We start from the raw sequence: 12,386 nt of genomic DNA, 5'->3' as shown, positions 1-12,386 counted from the left end.
ACAGGCAGGAAACAAAACTAAGTTATAATCTTTTAAAATGATAAAACCCCAAAATCTCAGCCCAGAATCCCAGCGGGAAATCTGCCAGCCCCTTTGAAAGCTAACTACTTGTTTTATCTTCCCGGTTAGACTGTAATTCACAAACTGTATCTGTATTCTTAATAAAAGCCTGCTTGGGCAGGAGAACAAGGTGCTCTCCTCTGGAGAGAGTGGCCATTTTGTCCCTATTTCTTCACAGGACTTCGTTGTCTGTGTGTATGTTTTTCTTGTGTTTTGATGAGCATCTGCAGCAGCAATGGATACTGCTGGTAAGTATCCGCCACAAATTTTATCTGCTGTTTACTTGGGCCTCATACCACTAGCACATTATTTTTCCTGTTTTGAAGAGAGTGTCAGTAACATGATATTACTCTAGTGGACTTTAGGAGAGGTCAGTGGGACAGTGGGCCAAGCACAACTTACTTATGCATATCATAATATTGAACAGTAAAAAGTTCAGGTTTTCCCCCACAGATTTTTAGATTAGTTATCAGGTAACTTCCAAGTAGTTGCCTTCCAAGGCAGACTACCACTTCCAAACAGTTATTCCACAGCTATGGAATACATACATTATGATACTATCTCTGACTCCATCTATTTTGGGGAGAGGATGGTGTTCTTGAATAGAGTGGAACCTTGGTTCTTGAACTTAAGTCATTCTAGAAGGTTGTTTGAGGAGTGATTTGTTCAAAAACTGAATAATTTTCCCATTAGAAATAATGTAAATTGAATTAATCTGTGCCAGACCCCCAAATGATTCCCTGTTTTAACCTTTATTATATGTAACATATGTCTAATATATTGTTTATCTATAAATACTTTAAAAAGAAAAAAGGAGGGGGGGCTAAGATGGCGTTGGAGTAGGAAGGAGCAGATTCCGCTTTCCTCTGCTCAGGGGAGAAAATCCTGACCGATCTATGGAGTAGAGAGGCAAGCAACCAACATACTTCAGCATTTTTGAAAACAGGGGACCAAGGATTGTGGCAGAACCGAAAGAACAAAGAACAGACCCTAAGAAGAGTGCGGCAACAAGGTAGGGTCCCAGGACCAGCGTGTGGTCCCGGGGCTGCAGGCCCAGGCCCGGGGCCCTGCTGGGTTTGCCATAGGGTCCTTGGGAGAGAGCCAGGTCAACTGCTCCCTCCCCAGCCAAACAAGGTCTGAGCAGCTCTGGGAGGAATCCAGGTGGTGGCAAACACACGGGGGTGGTGAGCACCTTTGGAGGCGGTGGACACTGGAGGAGCTGAGTCACACAGCGGACCCGGACCCCCACAATCATCGGTCTGGCTGGAGCGTTTGGAGGTGAGAGAAGCCAGGCCACTGTGGGGAGTGGCAGGCTTGAATGGGAGGAATTTCTTAAGAGGAAGGAGTGAATAGACACAGACACTGTTTGGGGAATTCTCCTAAAGTGATCAGTGGCTCCAGCCTGTCTGCTACCCAGCTGTGGGCGTGATGGCACGCGGTGCACCTGCAGGAAGAGCATCCCTGCACCCCAGTCCACAGCAGTAACCCTGGGGAAAGACCTGATTCCCACACCCAGGGCCCAAGGCTGAGGAGCCAGTGCGAACTCCGCTGGCCAAGGAAGAAAAGCCAAACAAATCATCCTTCAGCCTGCCTCAGCCAGCAAGAGCAGAAAAACCGGTTTGGCCACGTTGAAACCAAGAGACTTTTTAATTTGATTCTATTTTTTTAACAATTTTTAATTTTTTAATTTTTGTTGTTTTTATTCTCTTTTGATTTCTTTTTCCTCTCTTACCTGATTTCTTGTTTTATTCCTTCCTCCTTCCTGTCCTCCAATTTTATCTCTTCTTCCTTCCTTCATCTGTCTTTTCTATTTTTTACTTTTTAAAATTTTTTTCTAAATACCTACAAGTGAGACAAAATCCTGGACTGTGAAAAGACCAAAGTTGAACCCAAAGAAGGGGCATCACAAGAGCTGGGACAGTGAGATAAATGTCACTCTGCTATTACAGAGAACCTGTAAGTTATTGCATATTTGTATTGTTATTATTTTTCCAGTATTCCTACATCTTTTTTTAATAGTATTTTTATATCCCTCTTCTTTTTGTATAGTCTGCTTTGCTAGGCTGGATATATTGTATGACCTGACAGCTTTCCCCTGATATCTCTTTCTATACTGTATTACTAATCTACTGTCCTTTAACTCACCTGTGTCCCATCAGCACACGACTCGATGTTCTGTACTCCCTATTCTTGTTACCTAGATCTCATAGACTCTGTCATATGAATGTTGCCATAATATTATTGTAAATAACTGCTGTTCCATGCAATTGTAATTACTTCACAACACCCCCCCCCTCAGGTCTTAGCCCATTTCAAAGTTTCCTGAACTCTATTACTGTAGTGGTTAACTCAATTCTCTCACACACTACACCTATTTACAATCCTTTACTCTCACCTTACCCCAGAATCTGACCGCCCACAACCTCCCTGCTTTATAGATCAAACTCACAATCCTTCCTCCCCCAACAAGAGTCTTATCTTCTTTCCATCCTTTCTAAAAATCAGCTAGCTGGGTGGAAGATCACGGTTAACACTATACATAGTCAAAGGATCTCCTATCTCTTCCCTTCTTGCTACTACTGTAAATAGCATAGAATTCTCTGTTGCTGTCTTAAACCATTTTGCCTTCCCCCTCCAACTGATGACAAAAAAGAATAGGTGGAGGAGGTGAACACCAGGATACCCACTGGAAGAGGAAACCCAACAACAAAGGAACCACTAACAGATAACAACAGAAGAAGGTGAAGGAGGGAGTAGTAACCACACAAACCTCAATCCAGGACCTATCTGGAAATAAACTAAACATTAGAGACAGTACCCAAAACAAACAATTGAACAAGATTTCTTTAAACCTTATACACACAGAAGAACCAGATTCAACACAACCTGCCCTCACTAGCACAACAAAATACAGGAGGTGGTGGACAGAGTTACTCTCATTTAACCAGCTGGTGGGAAGGAACCACCAAGGAAGGACTCAACAACAATTAAAACACAAAGGCAAATACAAAGCCAACTTAAACGACAGCCCAAGACCACTGAGCTCGGGAGATGAAGGAAACAGCACCACTGAAACTCACTGCTATTCTACTAAAGAAGTTCACAACATAAACCCAGGGAGCCAGAACAGATCAATATAAGAAGCTGAGGCGAACAAGAAGAGTCTCACAAACAATGGGAAGACAAAGAAACAATCCCCAAATGAAAGGAATGGAGGAAGCCTCAGAAAGAATGCTAAATGAAATAGAGGCAATTCAACTATCAGATATTGAGTTCAAAGAAATGATTGTCAGGAAGCTCAATGAGCTCACAATGAGCTACCAGAAACTACAGGGAAGCTACAATGAACTCACTGAAAACTACATCAGCATAAAAAAGGAAAAAGAAACTCTCAACAAGGGCCAAGGGGAAATGAAGAATACAATTTCTGAACTGAAGAACACAGTAGAAGGAATGAAAAGCAGGATCAATGAAGCAGAAGATCGGATCAGCAAGCTAGAGGACAAAGTAGAAGAAAACACCCAGAAAGAGCAAGAAAAGGAAAAGAGGCTGAGAAAAAATGAAGAGGGATTAAGAGAAATGCAAGACAATATGAAATGTAGTAATATCCATATAATAGGGATACCAGAAGGAGAAGAAGAAGAACAAGGGATCAAAAACCTAATTGAAAAAGTAATGATGGAAACCTTCCCTAATTTGATGAGAGAAAAAGGTCACACAAATCCAGGAAACACAGACAGTCCCAATCAAGAGGAACCCAAAGAGGCCCACCTGAAGACACATCATAATTAAAATGGCAAAATTTCAAGACAAAGAGAGAATCTTAAAGGCAGCAAGGGAGAAACAGGAAGTAACATACAAGGGAGCCCCAATAAGGCTAACAGCTGACTTCTCAATGGAAAAACTCCAAGCCAGAAGAGAATGGCAAGAAATAATCCAAGTAATGAGAACCAGAGGCCTGCAACCACGACTATTTTACCGAGCAAGGCTCTCAATCAAGATAGAAGGCCAAATAAGAAGCTTTTCAGACAAAAGAAGTCTAAAAGAATACACCTCCACTAAACCAGCTCTGCAAGAGATGCTAAAGGGACTGCTTTAAGGAAAGAAAGGGATAGAGAGAGTGAGAGAGGAACACACGTACATAAAAGGCAATGAATAAGTACCTATCAATAATAACCTTAAACGTAAATGGATTAAATGCTCCAATCAAAAGACATAGAATAGCTGATTGGATAAGAAAACATGACCCACACATATGCTACCTACAAGAGACCCACCTCAGGATAAAAGATCTGCACAGGCTGAAAGTGAAGGTCTGGAAATAAATTTTCCAAGCAAATGGACAGGAAAAAAAAGTCGGGATAGCAATACTCATATCTAACAAAATAGACTTCCAAAGAAGGACCATAAAGAGAGACCCAGAAGGTCATTTCATAATACTCAAGGGAAGAATTTACCAAGAAGGCATAAATATTGTAAATATATATGCACCCAACATAGGAGCACCCAGATACATAAAGAAAATCTTAGAGGACTTCAAGAAAGATATTAACAGCAACACAACTATTGTGGGGGATTTTAACACCCCACTATCAAAAATGGACAGATCTTCCAAACAAAATATCAACAAAGATATTGTGGCATTGAACAATACCCTTGATGAAATGGGCTTTACTGATATATATAGAACCCTCCATCCCAAAGAAGCTAAATACACATTTTTTTCAAATGTACATGGAACATTTTCAAAGATTGACCACATGATAGGACACAAAACAAGCCTCAACAATTTCAAAAAAATTGAAATCATACCAAGCATTTCCTTGGATCACAAGGGACTGAAACTAGAAACCAACCCCAAGGAAAAAAAAGCCAAAACACTCAAATTCATGGAGATTAAATAGCATGCTATTAAACAATGAATGGGTCAAGAACGATATTAGGGAAGAAATCAAAAGGTTTCTGGAAACAAATGAAAACGAACTCACAACAACCCAAAACTTATGGGACACAGCCAAGGCAGTCCTGAGAGGGAAGTTCATAATGATACAGGCCCACCTAAAAAGTTAGAAACATTTCAAACAAACAACCTAACCCTACATCTACAAGAACTACGAGGAACAACAACAAAGGCAGCCCAGAGCAAGCAGAAGGAAGGAAATAACTAAGATCAGAGCAGAATTAAATGACACAGAGACTAAAAGCACAATTCTAAAGATCAATGGATCCAAGAGTTGGTTCTTTGAAAAGATAAACAAAATCGACAAGCCTTTAAGCAGACTCATCAAGATAAAAAGGAAGAAGACCCAAATCAACACAATCAGAAATGAAAGAGGAGAGATTACAACAGATACCACAGAAATACAAAGGATTGTAAGAAATTACTACGAAGAACTGTATGCCAAGAAATTTGAAAACCTAGATGAAATGGACAAATACCTAGAAAAGTATAATCTTCCAAAAGTCAATGAAAAAGAATCAGAAAGCTTGAACAGACCAATAACAGCAAAAGAAATTGAAGCAGTAATAAAAAAACTCCAACACACAAAAGCCCGGGACCAGATGGTTTCACAGGAGAATTCTACAAAGCATTTAAGGAAGAGCTAACACCTATCCTTCACAGACTATTTCAAAAAATCCAAAAAATGAAAGACTCCCAAACTCTTTTTATGAGGCTAACATCATCTTAATTCCAAAACCAGATAAAGACACAACAAAGAAGGAAAACTTTAGGATAATATCGCTGATGAACATTGATGCTAAAATCCTCAACAAGATACTGGCAACCCACATCCAACAGTACATTAAGAAGGTCATACACCATGACCCAGTGGGATTCATTCCAGGTATGCAAGGATGGTACAATATTCGCAAATCAGTAAATGTAATACATCACATAAACAAAAGCAAAGACAAAAACCACATGATCATATCAATAGATGCAGAAAAAGCATTTGAAAAGGTACAGCACCCATTCATGATAAAAACACTCAGCAAAGTGGGAATAGAGGGAGCATTCCTCAACATAATAAAGGCCATATATGAGAAACCTACAGCCAACATTATACTCAATGGGCAAAAATTAAAATCTTCTCCACTAAGATCAGGAACAAGACAAGGATGTGCACTTTCACCACTTCTATTCAATATAGTACTGGAAGTTTTAGCCACAGCAATCAGACAAGAAAAAGAAATAAAAGGGATCCAAATCAGAAAGGAGGAAACAAAACTGTCACTGTTTGCAGATGACATGATAGTGTACATAGAAAATTCTATAGACTCTACCCAAAAACTGCTTGACCTAAGAAATGAATTTGGCAAAACAGCAGGATACAAAGTCAATATCCAGAAATCAAAGGCATTTCTGTACACCAACAATGAAACAGCAGAAGCAGAAATCAAGAAAAAAATCCCATTTGAAATATCAAAAAGAAAAATAAAATACCTAGGAATAAACCTAACCAAAGAGGTAAAAGACCTGTATTCAGAAAACTACATAACACTGAGGAGAGAAATCAAGAAAGACACAAACAAATGGAAACATATACCGCGTTCATGGATTGGAAGAATTAATATCATCAAAATGTCCATACTACCAAAAGCAATTTACACATTCAATGCAATGCCTATTAAAGTACCAATGGCTTATTTCACAGACATAGAACAAACACTTCAAAAATTTATATGGAACCATAAACGACCCTGAATAGCTGCTGCAATTTTGAGAAAGAAGAGTAAAGTAGGAGTGATCATAATACCTGACACTAAACTATACTGCAAGGCCACTGTAATCAAAACTGCCTGGTACTGGCATAAAAACAGGCACATGGACCAATGGAACAGAACAGAGAGCTCAGAAATAAACCCAAGTCTCTATGGTCAGTTAATGTTTGACAAAGGAAGCAGCAACATAAAATGGAATAAAAATAGCCTCTTCAACAAATGGTGTTGGGAGAACTGGACAGCTACGTGCAAAATAATGAATCTCGAGCACCAACTTACACCTTATACAAAAATAGATTCAAGGTGGATAAAAGACTTAAATATAAACTGTGACACCATTAAAGTTCTAGAAGAGAACGTAGGTAGAAAGATCTCAGATATTTCACACAGAAACTTTTTTACTGACTTGTCTCCTAGAGCAAGGGACATAAAGGAAAGAATAAACAAATGGGACCTCATCAAAATAAAAAAGCTTTTGCACAGCTAAAGAAAACAGTATCAAAATAAAAAGAGAACCAACTGTATGGGAAAACATATTTGCCAATGATACCTCATACAAGGATTTAATCTCCAAAATATATAAAGAATTTACACGACTCCATTCTAAGAAGACAAGTAACCCAATTAAAAAATGGGCAAAGGACTTGAACAGACACTTCTCCAAGGAGGACATACAGAAAATCCAAAGACACATGAAACGATGCTCAATATCGCTAGCTATCAGAGAGATGCAAATTAAAACTGCAATGAGATACCACTTCACACCAATCAGAACGGCCATCATAAACAAAGCAACAAACAACAAGTGTTGGAGAGTTTGTGGGGAAAAGGGATCCCTAGTGCACTGTTGGTGGGACTGCAGACTGGTACAACCACTATGTAAAGCAGTATGGAACTTCCTCAGAAAACTAAAAATGGATCTGCCTTTTGACCCTACGATTCCACTGCTGGGACTCTATCCTAAGAACACTGAAACACCAATACAGAAGAACCTTTGCACCTCGATGTTCATAGCAGCGCAATTTACAATAGCTAGGTGCTGGAAGCAACCTAGATGCCCATCAGTAAATGAATGGATCAAAAAACTATGGTACATGTACACAATGGAATTCTATGCAGCAGAAAGAAAGAAGGAGCTCCTACCCTTTGCAACAGCATGGATGGAGCTGGAAAACATTATGCTAAGCGAAACAAGCCAGGTAGTGAAAGACAAATGCCACATGATCTCACCTTTAACAGGAACCTAAACAACAAAACAAAGAAACAAGCAAAATATAACCAAAGACACTGAAATAGGGGACAGACTGAAAGTGACCAGAGGGGAGAGAAGAGGGAATTTCAGGGGGGAATGGGTAGGGTTTACAGGAACAAATTTGGAGGACACATGGACAAAAACTAGGGGTGGGGGGTAATGGGGGGGAAGAGGGGAGGGTTGGGTGGGTGGGCTGGAATGGGAGTAAGTGGAGAAAACTGTACCTGAATAATGATTAAAATAAAATTTAAAAAAAAGAAAAAAGGAGATGAAATGTAAATGAAAATTTAACACAAAAAATGAAATGCACAGTAAAAAATGGAAATTTACATACATACTAGAACTTTCCTTTAATGTTGAGAGCTATTGATAACTGAATATGGAGAGGAAGTTTGGAGGGATGGAGGGATGTTATTGTTTGGAAGAGAAGTCCCCTTCCATAAAAATGTCAGGTAGCTGGTCTTCTGGGATTCTTTCTCTCTTTTGTCTCTTTGTTCCATGAGAACTAGCTTACTGGGCCTGCGTTTCACTAAAAACCTATTCAATGATGTTTGGTTTCACCTTCATTTTAACACTTGCCTGAAGTGAAACATTGTATTGTCATTGAACAAGTTTATCACACAGTTTTATACTTCTTCATCAGGGTGATATTTCTCAATAAAACTTTGCATTTCTCCCCCTTTCCCAAGCATTTCCTTTACTAGTGAAGTAGGAATATTCCCCTTTTCTTTTTCTCTTCTGAAGAGGGCTCCTCAGCTGTGGCCTATTGCTACTCCCTCTAAAGGTCTTGGAGTTCCTAGGTGGTCATCTTAGTGTGGTGGTCCTCTACCAACTCCTCCATATCATCATCATCCACCTCCAAGCCCATGGGCTTGCCCAGAGACACAACATCTTCCACAACAGACACAGGCTCATCCTAAAAACCTTCAAATTATCTCAGCAACACACTCAGACCACAGTTTCTTCCAGGCTGAATGTATGGTCCTAGAAGACTCTTACCCCCATGATTTGTCTATGAGCCTTAAGCAGCTGATGATATTAAAATGTTCCTTCCAGAGCTCCCCAAGGGTTAGATTAGTTTCAGAGGTCAACTCAAAACATCTTTGAAATAGTGCCTTTGTGTAAAGCTTCTTAAAATTAGAAATGACCTGCTGGACCCATGGGCTGGATGGGAGGAGTTGATGGGTAGCAAAAAATCTAACAGTGATGAACCTGTCTGTACACCTCCACCAACTTGGCCTCCAAGCCTGGAGGGTGGGCAGGAGCTTAGCCCATTATGATAAGTGCCCTGAGTAGCAATTATTTTTCCCAGAGGTATTTCTTCACACTTGGGGAAAACACTTCATGAATCTACTGAATAAAATATTGCTTCGTTACCCAAGCTTTGCTATTAGCCATCCACATCACATTCAAGTTATTTTTCATGACATTGTGCTTCTTGAAAACTTGCAGATTTTCAGAATAGTAGGAGTAGAGACTTCAATTTCAAGTCCCCACTCACATTCCCACACCAATAAATGTCAGCCTGTCCTTCACCGGCTTGTGTCCTGGCAATGACTTCTCCTCCTGTGTGATGTAAGTCATCCTTGACATTTTCTTCTAGAAGAGACCCGTCTCATCACAACTGAATACTTGTTGGAGAACAGATCTCTCGGCCTCTATGTATTCTTGAAATTCTGTCACAAAATTATCAGCAGCTACTTTGGTAGGATTGGCAACCTCCCCATGTCTCACTACATTATGAATGCCACTTCTTTTCCTAAATTTATGAAACCACCCCTACTGGCCTTAAATGAATCGCTTTCAGTACTTGTTCTAGGGGTGTCTTTTGGTAGGTCAGCATGCAGCATCTTCAGTTTTTCATGTATCATTAGATCTGAAATGCTATCACTGGCTAACTGATTTTCGTTTATCCAAATCAACAATTTTCTACTTCAATTGCCTGTGATCATTGTTTTGTGAGCACTCTCATATCCTTAGCAACATCAGCACTTTTGATGGCCTTTTATGTTTTAAAATCGTGCTAATTGTCAATTTTTCCATGCCACCCATACTCAGTTTCCAGATCAGACACACGAATGCCTCTATCATACTTTGCAACTATTTTTTTAAAGCTCTATTATTGTTCTTATGACTTTCCTTTTCACTTTTCTGCTATCACTAGCCTTCTTAGGACCCATGTTGACTTACTGTACATATTTAATAATAATAAGCAGCAACAAAAGCAAAAAATATTCACAGCACAATTTCCTGAAATGTTAACAACACAAGATTCAGTGGTAAACTGACATGCCCTGGCACATTCTCTCTTTTGTTGCCTGAGAGATGTGTGACTGATCATACAGGTATCAGCATGAAAGGGTTGTCAAGTTGAGAACTGAAGTTTTTCTCAACAACCAAGACATTTTTTCCATTAACAACTTGTGTTAGAACCGAATTGTATGAGATGGGAGATGTTTGAAAACCAAGATTTGACTGGATGTGCAAGACACCCCACTATTAACATTAACACAATAGTAAATATCAGAGGTTAATAGCTGGTTCCCCCTTAAAACAAAAATATTTCCAAAAAGAATAAAGTAGGAGGACTGGAGTAAAATGAAAACAAATAATTGAATGAAATGCTTTTCTTCCTGAGTTGTGGCTGTGGGGGTGGTTTTCAGGAAGTTTCAGCCAACATAATTGCAACCAGCTAGGAAAAGTAAACCTGATTTGGTGCTCAACAATAACACCTAGGTTTGTTTAGTGATTGTTGTGAAAATAATTTTACTCTACATACATTTTTTAATGGAGTCACCACCGGGAGAGAGAGAAAGAGAGAGAGAGAGAGAGAGAGAGAGAGAGAGAGAGAGAGAGGGAGGGAGGGAGAGAGAGAGGGAGAGGAGAGGAAAGAGAGAGAGAAATACAAATTGTTGTACATTCTGTGGCTCTAACATAAATAAGCCAAAATTTATCCACCAGTTTTATGAAGCACTTTACTTTAAACATGGCCCTGTCTCCAAAATACTGCAGCAAGGTGCTGAAAACATTTAATGAGAAACATAAAACGCGTGCAGATAAGGTAAGAAAATATATGTGTATTTGGACTCACTAAGAGCTGTCTCAGTTATCATGCTTATACAGTAATTTAGATGTCTTGACACAGTTTTACTCCCAAATGTTTGTAGTTATTTTTCTACTACCTCTACAAATAAGTGAGTTTAATCATCAGTAGCTACAGAAAGCTTGGCTAGAGTGTTACAGTGCTGCCTCTGGACTTACCAGTTCAATAAAAACTCCTGTTTCACAGGAAAGTAAATCACATTACCTAACTGAAATATAAGAGAATGGATTGAGCAAAACAAGCAAACCCATTTGTTTTTCTCTTCTTTTTAAAAACAGGTGAGTTTTGGAAACATCTGACCCTCAGGAGGTGAATTTAATTATAAAGGAATGATGGTTGTTTTACAGTCCATCTAACCAACGTTTAGATGTTATAATGCTCTTAATATAGTTATTTAACCAGGGCATTCAAGGAATCTCACAAAGCCAGAAAAGCTCCTCTCTCCCTTTCATTCCTTTCCCAGTCCTGCTTTTAATTACTGGCCTCTCAAAAGCATTCAGCAAAACATCCAGGACAAGTAATCAGACATTGGAAAGCCCAGACCAACTGCCCAAGGACAGGAATATGAACTGGTTCTATTTAGAAAACCTGGGGAATAGCATGTAGATGATTGCCACTGAGTTGGCATTCGATGAGTCCCTTCTCACAGTGCAATGTTTACTAGCCATTTCTTAGTGGTTAATATAATACAATGCGTAGTCTGTGTTTAAGTCTGTTTTTTTTTTCTTTCCAGGTAGAGTGTCTTGGCAAAGTCCCATCTTATCCTCTCTTAATAGTTATGATGTAATCTTGACCAGAATAACTTACATAACATAGTAAGGTTGTAGCTTATTTTCAGAAAAACAATTTAGCCATCTTCATATCATCAAATAGAAATAATTGGTCAGATACCCATATTAATGTGCAGGGCAGCTTGTCCATTATTATTTAGAAATTGCTTTTTATTTAGTTTATATTTCTTTCAATGTACTAAAGATTTTTTCATAATTCCTTAACTGAGACTGAAGTATTTACATTACTTCTAATTTTTATATCTACATAATAAAATGATAATTTTCTGTGATTGTTTAACATTATTTCCTAGATTTACATGCATCTTCATGTGACGCCACATTTGTTTGGTGTTGTCTAATTTTTCCCTGAGGTTTCAGCCATTCAATACATATTTATTATTAGCTACTTTTGTAGTTACTGAGGGTACCTGAGTGAACAAAGCAGACAAAAATCCCCACCCTCAAGAAGTTTACA

Source organism: Phyllostomus discolor, chromosome 9 (genome assembly GCF_004126475.2).
Source record: "Phyllostomus discolor isolate MPI-MPIP mPhyDis1 chromosome 9, mPhyDis1.pri.v3, whole genome shotgun sequence".
Lineage (NCBI taxonomy): Eukaryota > Metazoa > Chordata > Mammalia > Chiroptera > Phyllostomidae > Phyllostomus > Phyllostomus discolor.
Note: the sequence above shows the minus strand (reverse complement) of the source record.